At 41.7% G+C, this 15,348-nt stretch overlaps 1 pseudogene; it reads left to right on the top strand.

Annotated features, from left to right (window-relative positions):
* The first annotated feature begins 312 nt into the window (after positions 1-312).
* Positions 313-13,786, top strand: LOC127098958 (elongator complex protein 1-like; annotated as a pseudogene).
* Positions 13,787-15,348: the final 1,562 nt, after the last annotated feature.

Here is a 15,348-nt window from a genome sequence, read left to right as displayed (position 1 = left end):
CAAAACCTCAGAGAAAGCTGGAGAATGTGCGTATTCCACAGCATCAACATGTGATACTTCCAAATCATATCATAGTACCAGATTCTGAGAAGAACAAGTTTTGCTTTGGAACTTTGGGAGTCAATTTTGGAGTTGATACAACAAGCTATGTTAGTGGCCCAGATAGTGAAAAGAGTTCCAATTCCACGCCACTTTCTGAAACTTCTCAGAATATTGAAGAAACTGTGGCAGCTCCAAGAATCAATTAACCATCTTCAGACTATAATAAACCAGTTTGCCAATGAGGCACTTAGAACTCTATGCCTTGCCTATATGGAATTGGAAAACGGGTTCTCGGCCGAAGACACCATTCCTGTTACTGGATTCACTTATATAGGAGTTATTGGTATCAAAGATCATGTTCGTCCTGGTGTTAAGGAGTTTGTAGCACTATGTCGTTCAGCTGGAATAACCGTAAGAATGGTTACAGGAGACAATATTAAACCTGCAAAAAACCAGTTGGCAACATCAGCATACACACTAAACCCAACATGTGTGAACTCTGCATAAAATGCCAACTCATGACCAAAAGGCTAGCCAAATGATGAAGCAAAAAACCAATGAACCAAACTTGAGCCACAATTCAAACAGATAAAGGCAAACATTTCAAGTGCAACAGGGCATGAACTTACAGCAAGTATACACAAACTTTGTGATGGATAACTGGAAACACGAGGGAATCTTCATCAAATCCTCAGCTTCTTCAATTTGTCCACTTGTAACCAATTTCACTACAGTAACAATTAATTACCAAAGCGTTAAAAATCCAGAATATCCCGATTAGGCAATAGAGACAAAACTCGAAGAGAAGGTTTGAGCTCAGATTACCTTTCCCGAATTGTAGCATCAAATAGGATAAAACTAATTCTGAGCAGACAAAAGCACTTCTGGAATTTTTCTTCTTTGAACTTTTGAGTGCCAAATCAAAACCCTAATCAGCAGAACATAAATAGAGAGGAAGAGTGAATCAGTGAAGAGAACGAAAAAAACTAGGGGCGGACCAAACCCACAAAAGAAACCTAAATCCCAAATCAAAAAACCAACAACGAAAAAACTTGGAGGCGGAATTGAAACTTGAAAGCAGAAAAACCCTAATCTTAAAATCAAAGACAAACCTATTTGGAAGAGTTGAAGGAGGAGGTTTGAGCTTCATCATTGCCGTCTTCACCGCCGGAGGTGAGCTCTTTTTGCTTCAACCATGATTTTTTTGTATGATTCTGAAGCGATTAAGTGAAGCGCGATCGAGAGAGAGATTCTTGAGGACGTGTTTGAGTGAGGTTGAGCGATGGGTAAGCGTTTGTTGAGGGTGAGAGCGAGAGAGCGATATCGAGAGAAGAGAGAAGCGAGTTCGTGAGAGGGGGGAGGTGACGACTGAGAGCGTGAGAGAAAAGTGAGATTGGGAGAGAATGACTCTGTTACTATTCCAATTTGTTTTTTTTAATTCATTTTAAACGGAATAAATTTTTTAGAAACCATTAAATTTTGTTTAAACTTCCTAAGTAGTTAATAAGTATTTTCTCATTCTCAATTCATATTCTGTTGAAGAACCCAACAGCCAGGCGGTTGGGTTTTAATTTTTGGTTCCCCATCATTTATTAGGATAGTCCAACAGACTCTTTTCTTTATTCTAATGTTTTATCTATTTTGGTTTATATATTTAAAGTAGCATCAAAATAATAAATAACCATGAGTGGTCTGGTGGAGAGGGGTGGTTTCCATAGTCTTGAGTGGAGTGGGTTCAATACTCATGTGTAGCATTTTTTTGTTTAGTATTTTATTTTTCTTTTAGCATTTTATTTTCCTTTAGTATTCTATTTCTTTTAACATTTTCTTTTTATGTTTATGCCTTTATTATACTCATAGTTTCATTTGTTAATAATGCAAATTTGTTTTCTTGTAATTTCATCATTCATTCAAAACCATTTTAAAACTATTAAAATCATATTTTCTCGATTTAATATCGAGCCCATTTTCCACACCTTTGTAAGTCGATTGCTTTTTAAGCATCGCCATCAACCTCACATAGCTTACTCTTGGGCTTTCTTACAATGAGCCGGTTTTCTTGCACTTACACTCATGCATTATTTGTTGATTGGACCCGATTTAATTATTCCAATACTTTAAATCCCCATTTGACAAAATGTACCCCACTCCCTCGATGTGTAATAATTCTACTGCTTTTCATTTCTTTATTTGCTTGACTGTTTAGTTAGCCACTAACCAAAGAGTAAAATCCACCATTTCTGAAAAAATACAAAAATATGACTCGATCCAACGTCGAGTATTTTCTCAATAAACAAATCAATTCATTTCGCCCTCCTATTCTATTCCTTTTCTTTCAAACTTTCATCAAATGCTTGATTCAACGTCAAGCCATTTTCTCTAATAAAAACTCAAAAAATATTAATTCATAAGTCAAGACTTTTTCAATAAAGATGGAAGTGGAACGTGGTGTATACCACGCACTCCTGAGACTAGGATTCGAGATGTATATCTCGCCAATCCTAGCTCTCGCCATCATCCAATTTACCCACTTTGCTCTATCAAACACTCATTCAAATCTTTCTCAAACGTCCATCAATACTTGATCTAGGTCAAGTCATTTTCACAACAAAAACTCAAAATACCTAATTCTTATTTAACACTTTTTCAATAAAGGTGGAAATGGAACATGGTGTATACCATGCACTCCTGAGGTTAAGATTCGAGACGTATGCCTCGCCAATCTTAACTCTCGCCATCGCCTAAAATTGTCAATGCGGTTTCTCCAAACCCTTTCTCAATCAAATTCAAAACACTTAATTCTCTATTAAACACTTTTACAAATATAGATGGAAATGGAACATGGTGTATACCATGCACTCCTGAGGCTAGGATTCGAGATGTATATCTCGCCAATCCTGGTTCTCGCCAATCCTGGTTCTCGCCATCACTCAAAGCACATCCAACCAATCAAACTCTTTTTCTCGCCGCCGTGCGACCAATCAAAAACCTTTTAAAATGAAAGATGTTTTGTCATAAGAGATACAAAACAATGTTTCAGATACATTTGTTGAGTAGAGATAGATGACGCTTTTCCGAATGTAGATTTGTAAATCCTAACACCTAAGTACATATTGCATGACAACTCTAGGGCAGAGCTTCCCCATTTCTTTTAGACCTTCTGTGCGTCTCCGATCTTGTGGCATGTCAATCCATCCTATTGCAAAGAGGTAACTGCCTAAGACTCGATTCAGCGAGCTGCGACACCTACTGCTAGGATGTGGACACATTGCCCACTCTCCTTTGACACAACTGGTGTCCTCCTTTGTAAGTCCATGTTCAGATGGCAAGCCCTATGTAGTCGAACTACGGCAACTCTGATTCTCATGTTCAGATGAGATACGTAGGCACAAGATGCGATGTCTTGCCGAGTTTGACTGACAACTAACAACTAATCCTTGTTTGCTTTCGCCCTCGTTGCGATTCTTTTCTCTCGCCCTCGTTGCGATCGAGACCTTCCCTTTCTCTTGCCCTAGTTGCAATCGAGACTTTTTTTCCCGTTAGTTAGCCGAACTACATTATGCTCTGATTCTCATTCCAGATGAGATATGTAGGCATAAGACGCGATGTCTTGGCGAGCACACATCTCTTTCACCCATAGGTAGCCGAGCTACGAAGACTCTGATTCTCATATTCATATGAGATACGTATGCAATGGATGCGATATCTGTGCGAGTCATTTTTATCTTGACCCTTTTAGTAAATAGTACATTAGATAAACACACACCCTTTAGACAAGAACAACAAGAGTGGATCCCGTAGAGTACTACGGATGCGTAGGGGTGCTAATACCTTCCCTTCGTATAATCGACTCCCGAACCCAAGATTTGGTTGCGAGACCTTGTCTTTTCCTTTCCTCTCTTCAGGTTTACTTCGAGCGTTTCCTTTCCCTCCTTTGGGATAAATAACGCACGGTGGCGACTCTTCTGTCATTTTCTTTCGCCGGTTGTTTTTTCGCACCTTTGTATTTTTCGGGTTGCGACAGCTGGCGACTCTGCTGGGGATCCGGTTTCCCTAAGCGAGTCCCTCCTAGCTTTTGTAGATTTCTTGTTTGTTGGGTGTTTATGCTTTTGTACAGTCGTTTACTTTCCACATTTACCTGCTTTATCTTATTGCATTCATGTACATATGTTTGTTGTATATGTGGGTTCCGTGGGTTGTTTGTTTGTTGGGGTGGGATGTTTTATGAGAGAGAAGCCCACTACCCAGGCTTGAGCGTACATATAGGTTTTAGAGTGGATAGTCATGAGGCTTGCGTGGCATGTTGCTGCGTTAAGTCGTTCATGAAGACCCACATCCAGACGAGGTTTCTTTGGATATGTTTAGTCCTATGGGTGTTCCATAACGACAAACGTTCCTTTAGAAATCGTCGACTCTGGTGACCATTTCCCGAGAACTCAGTCGAGGCCTCTCCTCCGAGACGCGTTTATGTTAGCTCTGGTGGGCGCATTCTCGCTGCTCAATCCGAGGACCCCGAGATTGGGAACTTGCTTTAGGATATCCTGTTGAGGGGAGTCAGCAGAGGTCTTTTATCCCGTAATAATGCCAAACCTTCAGTGGTAAACATATTATTCTCGACTGAAGGGCTAAAGCTGACAAACTTCTGTTCTTAGAACCTACCAGTGAGGGGCGGGCTAAATTCAGGGAACCTTAACCTCCAACCAACCCGGTTTTCTGGGGCAGAGTTTTGATCTTGTATTACATTCCTCAGTGGGTTTCTTTTCAGACAGTGCAACCCGACAGATGTTCAAGTAGATACAGCAGTCCTGATTTCCATGTCACTGCATTGCATCACATCATTCTACATTCATATCATTTAACACATGTTTATCTATTCCCAGGGGTTCATATCTTCTTCTTGATTCTAGTCGGGATTTTCTTCTTACACCGTTTATCAAATGTGAGACTGGAATCAAGGGGGTAGAATGCCTTTTGGAATTGATAAACATGTCAGTGCATTTGCATATCCCATAACATGTCACAATGCTGGGGCTGTCTCTTCAACTTTACATCAGAAGATTAAATTCCCAGTCAATGGGAGGATTATCACCGTCTGTGGTGAGGAGGACATCCTGGTCAGTAACCTGTCTACATTCGAGTATGTAGAAGTAGAGGGTGAAATTCATGAGACCCTGTGTCAGGCTTTGAGTCAGTTCAGATCAAGGATGCAGCTCCGATGGAAGAAGTTAAAGCGGGCGCCTCTATCTCATCCTTTAGGCAGGCGCAAGCCTTGGTGGATTCAGGTGTTGCTCCCGGTTGGGGACGTCTGTTGGAATTACCAATGAAGGACGACAAGTTCGGGATTGGGTATCAACCAGCGCTGACTTCTACAACTTCAGCACTTCAGACTCGTCAGGGGCCGATTACTTTCTCCAGTGCTGGCGTCATCCAATATGGCAAGACCTCTGCGATCAACGATGAAAATGGGGATAGTGATTGCGACATCGACAACTGGGTGCGTCCGAGGATCCCTGGTGAAGTCATCAACAAATGGTCTTCCGAGGAAATTGTCCAAGTCACTCTTCTAGAGGAGTAATTTTTCTTTGTTTATTCATGCATTTCCAAGTCTTACGTTCCGCCCAGGGCGTAATGACTCATTGTAGGGCTCATCTATGTGAATACCTGCATTGTTTATCATAAATGAAGGACGTCTTTTGCATTCAAATATTTTGTTCACTGTCTTTCTATTTTTTGCAGTTTTCAAAATTTCAAAAGAATAAAAATATTTGGCAATGTTTTGTTTAGTTTTCACTCACTGTTCACACTCATAAGCACATACCATCACTCATGCAGATGCACATCACCGGATCCTATTGATAACGATTCTGCTATGGCTCACTTCGACTTCGAAAACCCAATCTTCCAAGCTGAAGAAGAGGGTGGTGAAGACTGTGAACTCCCTGAAGAACTTGCCAGGCTATTAAAGCAAGAGGAAAGGGTCATTCAACCACATCAAGAGGCTACTGAAGTGATTAATCTCGGCACCGAGGGCGCCAAGAGAGAAATCAAGATAGGGGTTGCTTTGGAAGACGATGTAAAGAATGGGTTGATTGAACTGTTGCAAGAGTATGTTGATGTCTTCGCTTGGTCTTATCAGGATATGCCAGGGCTTGACACAAACATTGTGGTACACCGTTTACCTCTCAAAGAGGGTTGTCCTCCGGTCAAGCAGAAGCTCAGAAGAACAAGACCAGAGATGGCTGTCAAGATAAAAGAAGAAGTGCAAAAACAGTTGGATGCAGGGTTTCTAGCGGTTACCAATTATCCGCCATGGGTCGCAAACATCGTTCCAGTACCCAAGAAGGATGGAAAGGTACGGATGTGTGTCGACTACCGGGATCTGAACAGAGCTAGCCCTAAAGATGATTTCCCATTACCTCACATCGACGTTTTGGTGGATAACACAGCTCAGTTCTCGGTATTCTCCTTCATGGATGGCTTTTCTGGCTATAACCAAATCAAGATGGCACCAGAAGACATGGAGAAGACAACTTTCATAACCCCATGGTGCACCTTCTGCTATAAGGTGATGGCGTTTGGTCTGAAAAACACTAGGGCAACATATCAACGAGCTATGGTGACTCTGTTCCATGATATGATTCATCATGAAATCGAGGTTTATGTGGACGATATGATTGCCAAATCTCAGACAGAAGAAGAACATCTGGTGAATCTGCAGAAACTGTTTGAACGGTTAAGGAAATTCAAGTTGAGGCTTAATCCGAACAAGTGCACTTTTGGGGTGAGATTTGGAAAATTGCTGGGTTTTATTGTTAGCGGAAAAGGGATTGAGGTGGATCCTGACAAAGTGAAAGCAATATAGGAAATGCCTGAGCCAAGAACGGAGAAGCAAGTTCGTGGCTTCTTAGGGAGGTTGAACTACATTGCAAGGTTCATCTCTCACCTAACAGCCACGTGTGAGCCAATTTTCAAATTGCTGAGGAAAGATCAGGCTATCAGTTGGAATGACGATTGTCAAAGGGCTTTTGAAAAGATAAAAGAGTATTTGCAGAATCCCCCTATCCTCATGCCTCCAGTCCCAGGGAGGCCGTTGATTATGTACTTGACAGTACTCAACAATTCCATGGGTTGTGTTCTCGGTCAACACGACGAGACAGGTAGGAAAGAACATGCCATCTACTACTTGAGTAAGAAGTTCACAGATTGCGAGTCAAGATATTCGATGCTTGAAAAGACATGTTGTGCACTTGCATGGGCTGCTAAGCGTTTGAGACAATACATGTTGTCTCACACAACCTTACTGATCTCCAAGATGGATCCAGTCAAATACATATTCGAGAAGCCAGCTCTCACCGGAAGGGTGGCTCGTTGGCAAATGGTACTGACAGAGTACGATGTCCAGTATACATCCCAGAAAGCCATCAAAGGGAGTATTCTGTCAGACTATCTTGCTCAGCAGCCGATTGATGATTATGAGCCGATGAAGTTTGATTTTCCAGATGAAGACATCATGTTCCTCAAGATGAAAGACTGTGAAGAGCTAGTTGTTGAGGAGGGACCTGATCCAGACGAAAAGTGGACTTTGTTGTTTGATGGGGCCGTCAATGCCAGAGGAAGTGGAATTGGTGCTGTCATTACAACTCCGAAAGGTGCCCACATGCCTTTCACCGCTCGTCTGACTTTCGAGTGCACCAATAATGAAACTGAGTACGAGGCATGTATCTTGGGTATTGAGCAAGCCATTGATCTGAGAATCAAGACTCTGGACATCTTCGGAGATTCAGCCCTGGTGATTAATCAAGTGAATGGTGATTGGAATACTCTCCAGCCCACTCTGGTCCCCTACAGAGATTACACGAGAAGACTGTTGACTTTCTTCACAACAGTAAAGCTGTATCATATACCTCGTGATGAGAACCAGATGGCAGATGCTCTTGCTACTCTATCCTCCATGATCAAGGTGGTTCGGTGGAACCATGCTCCTAGGATCGATGTTATGCGCCTTGATAGGGCCGCGTATGTGTTTGCCGCTGAACTAATGGTTGATGACAAGCCCTAGTATCACGATATCAAGTGCTTTCTGAAGAATCAAGAGTACCCTGCAGGGGCATCCAACAATGACAGAAAGACTTTGAGAAGATTGGCAGGCTGTTTCTTCTTGAACAAAGACGATGTGCTGTATAAGAGGAACTTCGACATGGTTTTGCTCAGATGCGTGGACAAACACGAGGCGGACATGTTATTGCAGGAAGTTCATGAAGGTTCCTTCGGTACTCATGCCGGCGGACATGAAATGGCTAAGAAATTGTTGAGGGCGGGTTATTATTGGATGACCATGGAATCAGATTGTTTCAAGTATGCTCGGAAGTGTCATAAATGCCAGATTTATGCTGATAATGTGCATGTACCGCCGAATCCTCTGAATATGATGTCTTCGCCGTGGCCGTTTGCTATGTGGGGCATTGACATGATTGGAAAGATTGAGCCGACTGCTTCCAATGGGCATCGCTTCATCCTTGTTGCCATCGACTATTTCACCAAGTGGGTCGAAGCAGCGTCGTTCGCGAATGTCACCAGACATGTGGTTGCCTGTTTCATCAAGAAAGAAATCATTTGTCGCTATGGGATTCCCGAAAGAATCATTACTGATAATGGTTCCAATCTCAATAACAAAATGATGAGGGAGTTGTGCCAGAACTTCAACATTCAGCATCACAATTCTTCCTCCTATCGTCCTGAGATGAACGGTGTTGTTGAGGCAGCAAATAAGAACATAAAGAAGATTGTGCAGAAGATGGTCGTTACGTACAGAGATTGGCACGAGATGCTACCCTTCGCCTTGCATGGGTACCGCACTTCAGTACGTACGTCGACCGGGGCGACCCCTTACTCCCTGGTGTATGGTATGGAAGCAGTCCTACCTGTTGAAGTGGAGATTCCTTCTCTAAGAGTCCTGTTGGATGTCAAGCTAGATGAAGCTGAATGGATTCGGACAAGGTTCAATGAGTTGAGTCTTATCGAAGAGAAGCGAATGGCAGCCATTTGTCATGGGCAGTTGTATCAGAGTCGGATGAAGAGAGCCTTTGACTAGAAAGTGCGCCCTCGATGTTTCCAAGTCGGAGATTTGGTGTTGAAAAGGATCCTTCCTCCTCAGACAGATTACAGGGGCAAGTGGACTCCTAACTATGAGGGGCCGTATATCGTCACCAAGGTTTTCGATGGTGGGGCCTTAATGCTTGCAACGATGGATGGTGAAGACTTCACTTCCCCGGTAAACTCAGACGCAGTTAAAAAATACTTCGCATAAAATAGACCCGTTGGACGGTAAAAGAACAGTCCAGGCAAAAATGGGCATCCTGACGAACCAAGAAAATGAAAAGGTTCGGGCAAAAATTAGGGATTTAAAAATGAAAAGATCGTACACCCGGTAAGTTGAAAACCTGAAAAGGCAACTTAGGCAAAAATGGGTATCCCGGTGGATTGAAAACCCGAAAAGGGCGATCCAGGCAAAAGTTAGGGATTAATCGAATGACTGCGTTCTGAGTTAGTTCTGAATCTCATCTCATGTCGATGACTGGAAACTTTCAAAAGGTAGGAAACAGTCCAATCACCTTTTCAGAAGGCTGATCATCTGGAGGATCTTGAAGACGGGCAAGTCATAGCAGAATTGGAACCCAGTAGAAATCCATTTCACATTGCCACTAGATTAATTTCTGTTTTGCGATTACCTCTTCCTAGGGATTGCTTCCTGATGTAAATGCCTATTCAGAGGCCATTCAATCAATAAAATCATGTTATTCAGTATATCTCTGTTTTCATTTTTATTTTATTGTTTTGTTTGCAAAAATGACGTCCGAATTTTTTATAAACATTGCATCATGACACATAAGGGCTTTACAGGTATATGCTTAATAAACATTTAAAGTTGATGTGAATTTTAAGTGCTTTGGATCATCTATTCAGAACAGATACCCTCGGGGCATTTCCTAAGCATGTGTGTCAGACTATACACTCCCCAGCGGAGTTGACAGTACCAGACTGTATCTTCCCAGCAGAAGCAGCTGCTCCTCAGAGTTCGATGCCAGATCGAGGATTTCAATCCCAGATCGATGATCTCTTTCCTGGAAGCATAACCTCGGTACCGTATCGGTGTTTTCTCCCCCCTGCTGAGTCATCTCTCGTAGATTATGGTTGCTAGAACCACTATCGCTTCCCCCAACAACAGGTTTGGAGCGCCGTTCTCTCCCCAGTTAGAGTCTCGGTATCTCGTCATTTCCAGAACACCGCGTGGCCGGTCATTTCCCCACATAGTTCTTTATGCTGTGCATCTCCAACAGTAGTGTCGGGGTCCAGAAGATTGTGATCATTTCCCCAACAGGATTCCTTGCTTCAGCTTGGCATTTTCCCCAGCATTTTGCATCCCTCCATGTAGAATCATATTGCATTGCATCCTCCCAAATCGCGTAGCATTTCCATTTTCATGGAGCATTACGCCATCGCAAAATTCAAACATACGCATGTAAGCATAAAACATTCTCGGTATCCCAAGTGATAAGCTAGAAGTTTGTTCCCAGTGCTCAGACTGAAAGTTTGTTCATGGCTTATTATCCCCAGCATGGGTCGTTGGCCCACGTGCCGCCTCAATTATCATGTTCCCTATTTCTGTCGATGCTGACAGGCATGAACTTTTCCGGTATTCAGACCGAAGTGGCGTTCAGGCCAGTTTTCCGATATTCAGATCGAAGAAGTTTCCGACGATCAGGTCGACGCAACTTATGGCATTCAGGCCAGTTTTCCCGGTATTCAGACCGAAGTGGCGTTCAAGCCGATGTTCCGGTATTCAGACCGAAGTGGCGTTCAGGCCAGTTTTTCCGATGTTCAGATCGAAGAAGTTTTCGACGATCAGGTCGATGCAACTTGTGGCATTCAGGCCAGTTTCCGGTATCCAGACCGAAGTGGCATTCAGGCCAGTTTTTCCGATATTCAGATCGAAGAAGTTTCCGACGATCAGGTCGAAGTACTTGTGGCATTCAGGCCAGTTTCCGATTTTCAGATCGAAGAAGTTTCCGACATTCATGTCGATGCAACTTGTGGCATTCAGGCCAGTTTCTGGTATTCAGACCGAAGTGGCATTCAGGCCAGTTTCCGATTTTCAGATCGAAGAAGTTTCTGACATTCAGGTCGATGCAACTTGTGGCATTCAGGCCAGTTTCCGGTATTCAGACCGAAGTGGCATTCAGGCCAGTTTCCGATTTTCAGATCGAAGAAGTTTCCAACGATCAAGTCGAAGTACTTGTGGCATTCAGGATAGTTTTCCGATTTCCAGATCGAAGTGGTGTTCAGACCAAATTTCCGGTGATCAGACCAACATTAATACTCTCATATTCCGATGCTTAGTGTTCAGACTAATGTGCGGCGTTCAGGCCATGGGTATTCCTGTGTTACCATTTATTTTGGTATCCAGGTCAACTTTCTGTTTCGGTACTCAGGCCGATTTTCACCGTACCAGACAGATTCTTCTCTTGAGATTGCTTCTTTGCCGATTCTGACAGGCATTGTTAATTATTTTCCCAGCGGAGTGCAAATTGTCCGTCTGTTCTTGGTATTCAATCACTCTTCACCCTAATCGTCAGAAAGCCGAGGCTATTCATATCGACAGATTTACAGTGGGTTGAATAGGGACAACTGTAACATTTCAAAATTTGCCCTCCTTTTCTTTCAAAAAAAAAAGAATCACGCATCCATGCATATCATATCATATAATATCATATCATATTGTATCATATCATATCACATCATGTCATAGGGATTCAGGATCAAAATCCGGGTCTTCTTAGTATTTAACCATCTCCCACTATGATCATGTGAAGAGTGTCCTGCCTCATATTCTCTAGTTGAAGACGCTTAAATAGGGGCAACTGTCATACCCCGATTTTGGTCCTGAATTTTTTTCATTTTTATTTGGCACTTGGCCTAAAAATTCATTTGCACACATTCATTCCCAAATCCATTTTTTCCAATCCAATAACCCAACTCTATTTTTAAATCCATATCCAAAATCCATATCCATTTTCATTATTCATTTGGGACCAATTTAAACCATAACCATCCAAATAGTTATACATTCCATACAATCAACTACATTTTCATTCATAACATTCCATACAATCAACTACATTTTCATTCACAACTTTCCATGCAAACCAATACAGAACCATTCCCATACAATATCCAATAAACCTTCCATTGTTTTCTTTGAGAGGAATGGATTGGAAAGAAGCAAGTTTAGTGTTGGTGAAGGAGTTAATGCAAAAGTAAAATTTCTGAAGTGGAATTGCGGTTCTGATCTTCTTGCGGGTGTTGTAGATTGTGAAAATTATGATGCTATAAAGATATGGTATTTTAGCAACAATCATTGGTACGTGAAGCATGAAATTAGATACTTGAAGCAAGATGAAGTTAGGTTCATATGGAATCAAGAAAAACCTTTGCAGTTGATTTGTTGGACTCTTGGTGGTCAGGTTACAGTTTACAATTTTGTTTGGATTACAGCTGTTATGGACAATTCCGTTGCACTAGTCATCGATGGTTCTAATATTAATGTAACACCACTTTCCTTATCTTTAATGCCACCTCCCATGTATTTATTTAGCTTAAAATTTTCTTCCCATGTACGGGGGATGGCTGTATATTGTAAAAACTCCAAGAACAAGTTAGCTGCACTTCTTTCGGATGGTAGTTTATGTGTTGTAGAGCTTCCATCAATTGAAACCTGGGAAGAACTAGAGGGGAAAGAATTCATTGTTGAAGCCTCTCATACTAAAATGGTGTTCGGATCCATATTACATCTTGTATGGTTGGATTCACATAAGCTGTTATCTGTTTCACATTATGGTTTTAGTCATAGCAATGACTTATTCCAAACATCACTCAATAAGGATGCACTTCCAGGCTTCTTTTTGCAGGAAATAGAACTTGAATGTTCTGAGGATATTGTTCCAGGATTGCCGACATGTTCTGGCTGGCATGCAACAGTTTCAAAACAAAATAACCTTAAAGAGCTTGTTATTGGCATTGCTCCAAACCCTGCTAGTAAATCATCAGCATTTATGCAGTTTTCTGAGGGTAAAATCAAAGAGTATTCATCGAAAATGGGCACTGGTGGTGGATCTCTAGAGCAAGAATTTCAAGGATTTTCAGCAGTCTGCCCGAGGATGGGTGTAGCGTTGGTCAGAAGTGTTGGCCAGTCAAAACCTGTGCTTTTTGGACTGGATGAGATTGGCAGATTGCATACTAGCGGGGGTATAGTGATTTGCAACAACTGCAGCAGTTTTTTCATTTTACTCAAATTTGGCAGACCAATAACAAAAAAAAAGGAAGAAAATGAAAACTACATACATATATGGGAGAGAGGTGCTAAAATTGTTGGGGTTTTACATGGAGATGAAGCTGCGACTATACTGCAAACTACTCTGGGAAACCTAGAATGCAGGTCAACAATCCGGGTTACATAACTGAGTTTGTTTGTTCTATAAAGAATGAAAATGTTCTAGAGAAACTCTACAAAAATCATGTGTCTCTTCCCTGTTCAGAGTTTGCTAATGTTATGCTAGCCGGAGCCCTTGAAAATTGTCATGTTGATAACAAGGTTTCTTCGATTTTGATGGCCATAAGGAAAGCACTTCAGGAACACTTTACAGAAAGTCCTGCAAGGGAAACATGCTACAAAGGTGCATGCTACTAGATGAAGCCATTTCCAAGCGATGAGGTTTCCAAAGACCAACCTGTTACCAGCTGCAACACAACCTTGCCAAGACCAAATGCAACCATCAGGTCCTGCATCTAACCCACTTGCAACATGAGCAAATTACCACGAACCATACGACCTGAACCTACAACAGACAAAAATCATGGGCATTATAATCAGAAGGAAAATGGTTCATGCATTGTCTGCAGCAAGATAGTATAACAATGGAGAAAATAATTTTTACGATGTTACCAAACCATCCACATCTTGCAGCCAACAGGAAACCAAAGTCCACAAATTCTTATAATCAGAATTCTAGACCTGCTACTGCACCTGAGGCTCCTCCCGTATCAGCTGAAGTACCTAGACAGTTACAGTTTGTGTCTAGTGCCCTTGACACTAAAGAAGCTACTTCAAAACCTCAGAGAAAGCTGGAGAATGTGCGTATTCCACAGCATCAACATGTGATACTTCCAAATCATATCATAGTACCAGATTCTGAGAAGAACAAGTTTTGCTTTGGAACTTTGGGAGTCAATTTTGGAGTTGATACAACAAGCTATGTTAGTGGCCCAGATAGTGAAAAGAGTTCCAATTCCACGCCACTTTCTGAAACTTCTCAGAATATTGAAGACACTGTGGCAGCTCCAAGAATCAATTAACCATCTTCAGACTATAATAAACCAGTTTGCCAATGAGGCACTTAGAACTCTATGCCTTGCCTATATGGAATTGGAAAACGGGTTCTCTGCCGAAGACACCATTCCTGTTACTGGATTCACTTATATAGGAGTTATTGGTATCAAAGATCATGTTCGTCCTGGTGTTAAGGAGTTTGTAGCACTATGTCGTTCAGCTGGAATAACCGTAAGAATGGTTACAGGAGACAATATTAAACCTGCAAAAAACCAGTTGGCAACATCAGCATACACACTAAACCCAACATGTGTGAACTCTGCATAAAATGCCAACTCATGACCAAAAGGCTAGCCAAATGATGAAGCAAAAAACCAATGAACCAAACTTGAGCCACAATTCAAACAGATAAAGGCAAACATTTCAAGTGCAATAGGGCATGAACTTACAGCAAGTATACACAAAGTTTGTGATGGATAACTGGAAACACGAGGGAATCTTCATCAAATCCTCAGCTTCTTCAATTTGTCCACTTGTAACCAATTTCACTGCAGTAACAATTAATTACCAAAGCGTTAAAAATCCAGAATATCCCGATTAGGCAATAGAGACAAAACTCGAAGAGAAGGTTTGAGCTCAGATTACCTTTCCCGAATTGTAGCATCAAATAGGATAAAACTAATTCTGAGCAGACAAAAGCACTTCTGGAATTTTTCTTCTTTGAACTTTTGAGTGCCAAATCAAAACCCTAATCAGCAGAACATAAATAGAGAGGAAGAGTGAATCAGTGAAGAGAACGAAAAAAACTGGGGGCGGACCAAACCCACAAAAGAAACCTAAATCCCAAATCAAAAAACCAACAACGAAAAAACTTGGAGGCGGAATTGAAACTTGAAAGCAGAAAAACCCTAATCTTAAAATCA

Source organism: Lathyrus oleraceus, chromosome 1 (assembly GCF_024323335.1).
Source record: "Lathyrus oleraceus cultivar Zhongwan6 chromosome 1, CAAS_Psat_ZW6_1.0, whole genome shotgun sequence".
In the NCBI taxonomy this organism is placed as follows: Eukaryota; Viridiplantae; Streptophyta; class Magnoliopsida; order Fabales; family Fabaceae; genus Lathyrus; species Lathyrus oleraceus.
Note: the sequence above shows the minus strand (reverse complement) of the source record. Positions and strands in the feature narration are given on the sequence as shown.